Consider the following 12,108-nt stretch of genomic DNA (forward strand, 5'->3'; position numbering starts at 1 on the left):
CAACAGAAATGTGGCCTTCAAAGCCTAAAACGTGGCTTTCTGGCCCCTTACGAGAAAAGTTTGCTGATCCTCGGTATAGAGAGAGGCACATTTTAAGAGTTTTGTTACTATTTTGTTTCTGAATTTCTCCTTGTACTTAGAGCAATTTTTAATTTTTTTTTTTTTTTACCGTTTATTCAGTTTTGAGAGAGAGAAACAGAGCGTGAGCGGGGTAGGGACAGAGAGAGAGGGAGACACAGAATCTGAAGCAGGCTCCAGGCTGTGCTGACAGCTCAGAGCCTGACGTGGGGCTCAAACTCACAAACCATGAGATCATGACCTGAGCTGAAGTTGGACGCATAACCCACTGAGCCACCCAGGCGCCCCTTAGAACAATTTTTAGTATTGGTATTTTGGTTCTGTTATCTGATGCTTAAAGAGTCATCATGGCGTTTCATTTTTATCATCTTGAAGTGTCACTATTTTTCTAATTTATGTTTTGCAATTAAAATTGTCTGATATCTATATTATCAACTTTTCATACCTCCCTTGTTTGCATTTAATATCTCTTTGTTTTCATTCTTTATCCTTTTAGAGTCACCTTTTTATGACTGCATATTCATTTTTAAAATCTAATATGATACAAGGTGAATTTATTCCACTCGCATATATTGTTAAAATTACTGTTCTTAATCTTAATTCCAGCATTTTATTTTCTGTTTTTTTGCTTTGTACTGATCCATGGAATACATATGTGTATGTGTGTCTGTATATGAGAGAGAGAAATGAAAGGGGAGGAGGAGGGTGGGGGAGAGGAGGGAGTGGAGAGGGAGAGAGGGAGAGAGGGAGAGAGATAGGATCACCTCCAGGTAGTTTAAGCAAAAGAGGATTTTCTACCAGGTACTTCAATGATTTGTGAAATTGTTGGAAAGGCTGGAAGAGCAGGCTCTGGGCACAGTTGCTTTCTATTAGGATTGCTCTGCTCAGCCATGATTGTGGTGGAGAAACCTGAGGGAATGTCTAAGGAAACTATTGAAACAGAAAGATGTGACCATGACACTCAATTTGTCACAATCAGGAAAACTGCCATTCCCCTTGTGGCTGTTGCTTTATCCTGGGCCACACTGGTTCCATTGTGAACTCTGTCAGAAAATGAATGCTCTCTACTCCATTTCTCTCTCTCTCACTTCTGTGTTCAAATCTCAGTGAATGGATATGTCTGGTGGATGCTAACACATATCTGGAACCCTAGCACATGGAAGTCTGGGAAATGTAGATTTCAGCTCCCTGTTCTCTGATATAGAGAGGCATTAAAAACTATGTAAATGTGGAGCAAGCCAATCCACCCTATTCATCACCTAGTATTCTTTGCCACTTTAAATAATATGTATAGTTTTGAATAATATAGACGAGTCTAAATAATACATACACATTTCTATTTCTTGATTTATCCATATTATTTGGGACCTATTGCCTTTCAAATGTGAAATGTTAAATATCGAACTCACTTTATTTCTCTGAAATATGGAAGATGAGACAATAAGCTAATTTCTACTCCCATGTTTTCCCCATCTTTGTCATACTTTATATTAATCATATTATTGTTTTTAAGTGGTCAAAGTTTAAAGCATTTACATTCTGTACTGGAACTGTAGTTCACCCAGTGATTGGAGTTAGTGCTACAGGTTTATAGACTTAATTATACTGACATCTTTTCATACAGTGGCTTTTCCCTTCTGACTAACTTAACTTGGTGTATCTCTTGCTTGACTAGATTTCATTAATGAGTTTGTCTACTTTGTAGCATATTAGTAAAAATTTGAAATAATATATATAGAATGGTGCCTAATAGGTGCTCACTGCAAGGCTATTCCTATTGTCATTTTTTATTAACAAAGAGAAATGAATCAAAGGACCAAACTGAGAATATAAAGAAGATAATGGTAGAATACGATTCATGGCATGTAGTAAATAATGAATAAATTTTGAGTCGCATTTACTTCTGAGCATCAAGAATGCTAGATTTGAATCTTTCCTGTGACCCTCAACCATATTATGATATATACTAAACTAGAGAACTTGTCCAAGGCCACAGAGTCATTGATTTTCTGAAATATGACCCAAGAAATATTAAAGAGTCATCTGTGACTTTAGGCAAGTTATCTAGTTTAATGGGCCTCAGTTCAGCCATCTATAAATTGAAACAGCAGCGTTCATAATCCCTTCAGCCTCTTACTTCTCTATATTGTATTTTCATGACCCTTGGTGGATTACCTGTGACTATTTTTAGAATCTAAGTTTGCCTCTTCCAGGTGCTCTGATGCTCCTTGACATATTTTCTGTGCTGTCAGTTGATGTGTGTAGCAGGGAATGCCAACTAATTCTAATATTAATCTAAGAAAGCTATCATTAAAACAAAACTTCATGTCATATTTCTCAAAATCAGGGACTGGAGATCTTTTGCTTATCTCTTGTACACTGGCCAAGTTATTGCAGGTCTTTTGTAATATGTAAATTAAAAATATTATTTTATTTGTATTCAAGTCCCAAGTAGTAGTTTCAGAAAATCTGGAGCCATTTTGGATATTTACTTTTTTAAACATCATGGGAATATATATTTTTTTTTTTTTTTTCCTCATGGCTTCCAACAGACTGAAAGCCTCATTAAAATGAGGAATATTGTTGAAATGAAAACAAAACAATAAATAAAGAAAAACCTCATGACCTAATAAATGATTTTGGTTATTATAATGATCCTGCAGTGGCCACAGTCTTCTAAAGCTGTGGTCTGGAACATTCTATTGCAAACTCATAACTGGATATCATGATATTGGTTTTCTGAAACACGATCCAAGAAAATTTAAAACACTTAAGAACTAACACAACAATGATTTTTCACAACACTCGTATCAATGAAATTGGAGACGATAGGTAACATACCAGTAAAAGCAAAATATTAACATTTGGCAAGAAGACATTTTTTGAGTCTGCAACATGGTATGGGAATTTGATTAAGAGGTAACTTCACAGTGGCCAATCATAACCAAGGTTATTACAGAAAAGCTAAACTGTGTCTGCATATTCTCACTAAGTCTATGTTTAGTGTCTGGAATTCGTGTTAGTTCAAGCGACTATAAATAAAAAACTAGCTGCCACCCAGGCAGCTCTGACTTTGGAATCCCACAAAAGAAAGTGCTAACAAGAACCGATTTGCAAAATTTAAAAATGAATCCTGTATTTTTTGCAGCACGGTAGATTTTGTGAATTGTTTTAGCACAAAGATAGCATCATAAACAATCATAGCAACCAGCTCAGAAAGGCCAGATCCCTGGACAACAGTTAAACCTCAGACAATGTTAGGTTCCTCCTCCTCCTCCCCTCTCCTCCTTCTTCCTCTTCCTCCTTTTCTCCTCCTCCTCCTCCTCTCCTCCTCCTCTTCTCCTCCTCCTCCTCCTCCTCCTCCTTCTCCTCTTCCTCCTCCTCTGCCTCCTCCCTCTTCTAACTAGTGTCTGTATGATACTGACTTTGGGAGGAAAACTATAAATTATTTGTGTGTATGTTGGTTATTACACAGGCTCGTCCACCTATCAGCTATGTGACTTTGGGAAAGTCATTTCAACTCCTTGAACTATCTACTGTGGTTATTTTGAGATTTATAGGAAAAAAAATCATGGGAGATAATAAAAATCTGTATGGATATAATATTATTGCATAATTGCATTTTGAAAAGAGTGGCATCACAAATTAATTAAACACATATCAATTAGTTAGAAAAAAGTTTTTTTTAACTAAAAAGCAATATTTAAATCCAATGTGCAATACCTTGATACATGAGCATTAACAATTCTCATCACTGTTTTCTTAACTAAGGTTAACTTTTAATTATCCACAATGGATTACCTACATAGTAATTTATCAGCAATGAGATTTCATCCCCCCAACAGAAATATTGCACTGGGATATACTTTGATTACTTACCAGTGGGATTTTAATTAAAATACAATGTGAAATGCTGGAGGTATCTGCAAGGTAGAGCTGTTTTAGGTTTTCTCTATGTATTCTACCAAACCCGGAAAAGGATATTTAAGACATATTTCAGTTTCACCCAATCTCAACATCCTACAGACCATGAGAAAAGCATCAATTGGAAAATTATTTGATAGTCATGTGTTGAATATCTACTGTTTGCAAGACATTGTGCTGTGGACTTTGAATAGTGATTCTCAACTTTGATGAGCATGAGAATCACCTGGATCACTTACTATCCTATATGTAGCTGGGCCCCAGTCTGAGTTTCTAATTCAGTTGATCTGGAACAAGCATCAAAAATCTGCCTTCTTATCCAGTTCCCAGGTGATGTTGAGGCAGCAGATCTGCAAACCACAAGTTGAGAACAAATACTTAGATAAAGAGACATGGATAAAAGAATTCAGACCTGAATTCTTGTATGTATGTATTTATTTATTCGTTTATTCATTCATCCGTTCATCCCAGTATAATTAGCATAGAGTGTTATGTTAGTTTCAGGTGTAAAATATATGATCTAGTGATTCAACAATTCTTTACATTACTCAGTGCTCATCACTATTAAGTGTACTCTTAGTCCTGGTAGCCAATGCCTCCACCCACCTTCCTTCTGCTAACCACCTATCTCTTCTCTGTATTTAAGAGTCTGGTTTTTTGTTTGTCTCTTTTTTCTTTTTCATTTGTTTTATTCCTTAAATTCTATATGTGACTGAAATCATACAGTATTTGTCTTTCTCTCACTTATTTAACATAACATTATACTCTCTACATCCATCCATGTTGCTGCAGATGGCAAGATTTCATTTTTTTATGGCCGAGTAATATTGTATATATAAACTTACCTCTTCATTATCAATTCATCTGTCAGTGGACACTTGGGCTGCTTCCATAATTTGGCTATTGTAAATAATGCTGCAGTAAACATAGGGATGCATATATCTTTTTGAATTAATGTTTTTGTATTCTTTGGGTAAATACTTGGTAGTGGAATGATTGGATAATATATGGTAATTCTATTTAAAAATTTTTGAAGAACCTCAAAACCTCACTGTGTTTTCCACCAGTTTGCATTCCCACCAAAAGTGTAAAAGGTTTCCTTTTGTTGCACATCTTTGCCAACATTTGTTGTTTCTTGCATTTTTTATTTTAGCCATTCTGACATGTGTAAGGTGGTATCTCCTGATTTTTCATTTGAATTTCCCTGCTTCTGAGTGATGTTGAGCATCTTTTCATGTCTGTTGGCCATCTGCATATCTTTTCTGGAGAAAATTTCCTGGAGAAATGCCTGGAAATGCCTACATTTCCTGGAGAATTGTCTGTTCTGTGTTCTGCCCATTTTAAAATTGGATTATTGGGGGGGGGGTTTGGTATTGAGTTGCATATGTTCTTTATATATTTTGTATACTAATCCCTTATCATGTATGTCACTTGCAAATATCTTCCCCCATTCTATAAGGTTGCCTTTTAGTTTTGTTGATGGTTTCCTCTGATGTGTAGAAGCTTTTTATTTTGATGTAGTTCCAATAGTTTATTTTTGCTTTTGTTTCCCTTGCCTCAGGAGATGTATCTGGAAAATGTTGCCATGGCCAATGTCAGAGCAATTATTACCTGTGCACTCTTCTGGGGGTTTCTGGTTTCAAGTCCCATATTTAGATCTTTAATCCATTTAAGTTTCTTTTTGTGTATAGTAAGAAAGTGGTCCAGTTTCATTCTTTGGCATGTAACTGTTCAGTTTTCCAAGCATCATTTGCTAAAGAGACTGTCTTTTTTCCCATTGCATATTCTTTCCTCCTTTGTCAAAGACTAATTGACCATATAATTGTGGGTTTATTTTTGGACTCTTTATTCAGTTCCATTGATCTATATGTCTGTTTTTGTGCCTGTACCATACTGTTTTGATTACTACACCTTTGGTGTATAACTTGAAATCTGGGCTTGTGCTACCTCCAGCTTTGTTCTTGCTTCTCAAGATTGCTTTGGCTATTTGGAGTCTTGTGGTTCCATACAAATTTTAGGAATTTTTGTTTTAGTTCTGTGAAAATACTGTTGCTATTTTGGTAGGAATTGCATTGTATCTGTAGATTGCTTTGGGTAGTATGGACATTGTAACAATATCTGTTCTTCCAATCCATGAGCATGGAATATCTTTGTATTTGTGTCATCTTCAATCTCCTTCATCAGTATTTTATAATTTTCACAGTATAGGTTTTTCACCTCCTTGGTTAAGTTCATTTCTAGGTATTTTATTATTTTTGGTGTAAGTATAAATGGGATTATTTTCTTAATTTCTCTTTCTGCTACTTCATTATTAGTGTGTAGAAATGCGACAGATTACTGTATATTGATTTTGTATGCTGCAAACTCACTGAATTTATTTATCAAGTCTAGTAGTTTTTTGGTGGGGTCTTTAGGGTTTTCTATATATAGTATCGTGACTTCTGCAAACAGTGGAAGTTTTACCTCTTTCTTACCAATTTTAATGCTTTTTCTTGTTTTTTCTTGTCTGATTGCTGTGGCTAGGACTTCCAGAATTATGTTGAATAAAAGTAGTGAGAGTGGACATCCTTGTCTTTTTTCTGATGTTAGGGGGTAAGCTCAGTTTTTCACCATTGAGTATGATGTTAGCTGTGGGTTTTTCATATATGGCCTTCATTAAAAGTTGAGGCATGTTCCCTCTAAACCTATTTTGTTGAGGGTTTTTTATCACGAATGGATGTTGTACTTTGTCAAATGCTTTTTCTGCATTTATTGAAATTGTTATATATTTTTTATCCTTTTCTCTTGTTGATGCAATGTGTCATGTTGATTGAGTTGTGACTATTGAACCAAACTTGCATCCCAAGAATAAAACCTACTTGATTGTGGTGAATGATTTTTTTCAGTGTGTTGATAAATTCGGTTTGCTAATATTTTGCTGAGTATTTTCACATCTTTGTTCATGAGAGATGTTGGGCCGTAGTTCTCTCTCTCTCTCTCTCTCTCTTTTGGTAGTGTCTTTAAATGGTTTTGGTATCAGGATGATGCTGGACTCACAGAATGAATTTGGAAGCTTTCCTTCCTCTTCTGTTTTTTTGAATAGTTTGAGAAGTATAGACGTTAACTGTTCTTTAAATGTATGATAGAATTTACTTGTGAAGCCATTGGGTCTTGGATTTTTGTTTGTTGGAAGTTTTTTGGTTACTGATTTAATTTCATTGCTGATAACTGGTTTGTTCATATTTTCAATTTCTTCCTGATTCAGTTTTGGGAGGTTATATGCTTCTAGGAATTTATCCATTTCTTCTAGGTTGTCTATTTGGTAGCATATAGTTTTTCATAATATCTTCTAATAATCGTTTGTATTTCTGTATTGTCAGTTTTTTTTCCTCCTCTTTCTTATTTTGTTTATTTGAATCCTCTCTCTTTTTGATGATTCTGACTAAAGATTTATCAATTTAGTTGATTTTTTCAAAGAACCAGCTCTTGATTTCATTGATCTGTTCTACTGGTCTTTTTTGGTTTCTATATAGTTTATGTCTGCTTAAATATTTATTATTTCCTTCCTTCTGCTGGTTTGGGGATTTTTTTGTCCTTCTTTTTCTAGTTCCTTGATGTTAATGTTTAGTTGTTTATTTGATATTTTTCTTGTCTCTTGAGGTAGGCCTGTATGCTATAAACTTTCTTCTTAGAACCACTTTTGCTACAGCCCAAAGATTTTGGGCCACTGTGTTATCATTTTCATTTGTCTCCATGTATTTTTTATTTGGATTTTTAATTATGACTTGGATTCTTAATTATGCTTTGGTAACAGATAACAATATGTCTGGTTATAAGGTAAGCCATATAACCTCCACAAGATTCTGTTGGCTCATCAGGGTTTGGAAATGCCATTTCTGCTCCAGGTGGACCAGATCATCCTGAGAGACCTATCTCCTTGGCTGATACAGGTAGACACAGACAAACTTCACTGACTCATCTCAGGCTAACCCCCTGCCTCTGTGTGAGATAATTCTGTGTGAGATTTGTTCTGTCTGTGCCTTCAGTCAGGAATCAGCATGCTATGACACACTCAGATGCTGGTTCTTAAATGACTGCATTTCTTTCCTCTGTTCTTATCCCTTATCTGGTGATTTCTTAGAGTGACATCATTTCTCATCTTTCTAACTTCTTGAGGGCATTCCTCTTTTTACCCTAATATACTTCTGAGAATTTTTTTCTTTTTTATAAGCATGTTACTTTTTTTTATAAGAAAAGACTAACTCCTGTCCTTTTTGTATTGCATTGAGACAATAAAATGAGATAAGCTCTGTATAAAGGCTTATTAGCTACTATATAAGAAATAATAGATTCAAGAAAGGTATTTATAAGTTATTTGTGTGGTAGAACAAAAATCAAATGAGTTTGGCTTATGTCAAAGAGCTAAATCTGGAACAACAATGGCAGCAACAACAAAAAGAACCAGGTAGGTTCAGGGGTTGTGGCTAAGTGGGGCACTGAAGGTTAATATGAGCTTCATGCCCTTTTGGGTGGACATGTCTTATAGCCCTTGGAGAATACAAGATCGAAAAGACTGGTTTTATACAGATGTACTTGCACCTCTTGATAATCCAACAACCAGCAGTATTATTTCAATAAATCTGTTTTTGTTTTAAATACTTCTTATTAATAATAAATAAGACTGTGACGATTATATTCTATGTGTCACAATGTGAGTTCCTCTGTTTACATTTTCAGTGGTGTTAAAAATTCAACTGTGCACATGTGTGATTACTGGCTAATAAGCTAGTGCTGGCTTCTCACCCTTCTCTCATTCTCTGTCACATCCCAATTCCCCTATTGCCAACTGAAATTTCTGCAAGAAGGGTACTCTTAACCTGAATCAAAGAAATATGATGGAGACAAATTAAAAATGATCTTAGAGCAACAAAAAGATTGAGAAGCAAAACAAGAATCTTCCCATCATGAGATAACCACTCATGGAGGGGAAGACATTCTCCTCTCATGGTTGTAGTTTCATATGATTGGATTAGGATAGTGGAACTTTGAGGAAACTACATGAAAGAGAAAAATCCTGGTGATTTTTGAAGTATGGAAGAGACAGTTGGGTCACATTTCTCTCTCTCTCTGTTTTCACTCATCCTATAAGGTGCTAAGAACTGGGGCTGGCTGTGCCTTATGGTTGAGAAACATTTTTACTCCTAGAGGACTAAGGGACCAGGATGACCCAAGAGAAATTTTGAACTAACATTTAAGAGAAAGGAGAATGGATTTGAGAGTCTAATTAGTTGTATCCAAGTCTTATCTAGCCTTATTCAGCAAGGAAGAAAATCTAAAGGGGAATCAGGGGAAAATATTCCTGCACCTTCCTGCAGTGGCCCCTCTGGTGTATTTTTCAGGAATTTAAGTTCATAGATGAAATTATATAATTCCTGGACTTGTTTCAAAGCAATCCAGTGGAGGGTAGGAGGGATATGTGTGCATGAATATTCATGAATCAAGTTTTTCCATGTATTGTTTATTGTGGAAACTGGGGAAAAGGTTCATTTTACTATTCTACTCTCAAATTCTATGTACAAATATGCCTAAAATGAAAAAAAAGAGAAATTACTAACTGATTTGATGACTTATAGATACAACGTAAGAAAAGAAAACCTAATAGTTAATATGAAATAAATTTTATCCAACTATATTTCAAAATAGTTTTCTTTAGGAAATTTTCAAAATATTATCTAAACTAAGTATCAATTCATATTGTAACATTGTCATTTTGTGATTGCAACAACAGCTATTACAGGAATAACTAGAAGTTTGTATTTGATACTAACTTCTCAGCCACTATACCATTATTTTATGTCATTAAGATCCTAAAGTTATAAGTATAGGCTATCAGATGTGAAAATCAAATCTAAAAATAGGCTTGTCATTTAGATGTTTCTAAACATTCCATTATTTGACAAAATATGTATAAATCTATATTTCTAGAGAATTTTTTAAAATCCATGCACTGTTTGAAAATATGAAGAAACAACTAAGAAGATTTCCAGTGTAAATGACTAGACTGCTTGTTGCATTTGCAAAGACAAGTGAAGAACTGACAATTAAACATATAATTTGAGAAATTGAGCTTTTCATATAAATTACCTAGATTGAATCCTTATGTTAACTGAATTTTCTGGATAAAACTAGCTCTCCACTTTCTTTTACCTTTGTAAATACTGTCTCCCTTAATTTTGTGTGATAGAGATAAAGTGAGCCTTTTCTAGCACTAAGCTTCAGCTTAAAATAAGCACTAATTTCAAGTAAAAGTGTGGAGTAATTTGGGAACATTTCTTCTGCTGCTTGAAATGTGTGCCGACTGATTACATAATTATAAAAGCAGTCAGGTGGCTTAATTGGATGCAAGAGTGCTCACTGGGGCAAAACTAGGCGTCTGTACATGTCTATAATGCATTTCTACATTTTGTACAATATCCACGCATCCTCTTAAAGTGAATTCTTCATGATTCTTTTGCAGAGCTTATTAGCCCCAAACTTTCCCTGCACATTAGTATTTTCTGGACCAAACATACCTACCACACCCTTACCGGTCACTAAAATTCAGGAAACATGGAACCCAGAGAAGCTGATCCCTGCTTATGTATCTGACCTCATTCTGTTCAATTTGAAACTAAAAACTTCTTCTACCTTAGAGTATTTGCATTGGGAATTCTCAGTCACACTTTGACTCCTAATTATTAGGTCTAAGCTTGGTACTGCCCTCTCAGAGAGGTCTTTTTGGACCATTTAATCTGTCTGTTCAATCTAATCTAAATCCAGGCCTTTTCACCCAGTCCTTCCCCCAATGAATCACCCAGTGTCATTTTCTTCAGTGTGTTTATCACTAGTGAAAATTGTCTTGTTTGATTATTTCTGTTTATTTTCTATCTCCCTTTACCAAAATGTAAGCTCGATTAGAACAGGGACATCATTTTTTTTTTTTTTTTTACCATGGTCTTTAGAACATTGCCTGACACATGGTTGGTGTTCAAAAAGATTTGTTGAATAAATAAATGATTGAATGAATGAATGAATGAATGAAGTTCATGTAGGACTTCCTTGCTCATATTTACAAGGCATTGGTCATCAATAAAAAATGGCCACACTTTCACTGGGATGAGTTACTAAATAAGACTGTAGATTAAATCAGTCATTGAAACAAGGGCAAAGCTATGTAATTTATCACATAAATTTGAACTGTTTACAATAACAGCAAAAGCTCAAGTGCTTGATAATACACACAGTGCTTAGAGTTTCATCAGACAGTTTTAGAATCTAAATTACTGAGCATGTAGTTCTGCGTTTGCCCTGGAGATCAGCCCAGGAGGCTGCAGTATCAGGGGAGTGTTGAAATTAGAACCTATTACAGTAAATGTGGAAGGATGGCATTCTCAGACTTAACAATGGATTGTATGTGAGGAATGAGAACATGATGACTCCATTGCTCAAAGATGGTGGATTCAAAAGGTGAGGTTACTCTTGGTGATGCAGAAGGTTAGACCCTGCTGGAGGAAGCCATGAGCTATACATATGGGATCTACTTTAATTCATATTACCCTAGGTGAACCAGTTCTAAGAGGTTGTTACCTCTTTATAGGGAACTCTACTGGAGACTTCAGAGATCTCTAAGCACTGGAGGTCTGTAATCTGCAGTTTCCTGGACAAAGATGAGGGTGTCTCCTTTGGCCATGCTTAGTGATTGCCCCCCCCCCCCCCACCCCAGGCACCCTTAGCTGCTCCATACAAATGTCCTTGTTAGTGGGTCTATCCCTGTATTTTTTCTCACAGTGCTATTCCTGTCAGGAATTCTCTGCTTGTCTTGTCCACACACATTCTTCATGTGTTAATTCTTATATTTATTAACTCTTTCATGAATACTTGTTGATGTGGCCACCTGAAGGAAAAAAAAAAGAAAACTTTCTAATGGTAGAAAGTTTACTAAATCTGGCAAAAGAGTGAACGAGCTCTCTGGTGTCTCTTATAAAGATGCTAATCCTATTGGATCAGTGCCCTCTCCTTATGACCTCATTTAACCTTAATTATTTCCATGAAGGCTTTATCTTTAAATACCATTACATGGGTCTTCAA

The sequence above is a fragment of the Panthera tigris genome, chromosome A1, assembly GCF_018350195.1.
Source record: "Panthera tigris isolate Pti1 chromosome A1, P.tigris_Pti1_mat1.1, whole genome shotgun sequence".
NCBI classification, from domain to species: Eukaryota; Metazoa; Chordata; class Mammalia; order Carnivora; family Felidae; genus Panthera; species Panthera tigris.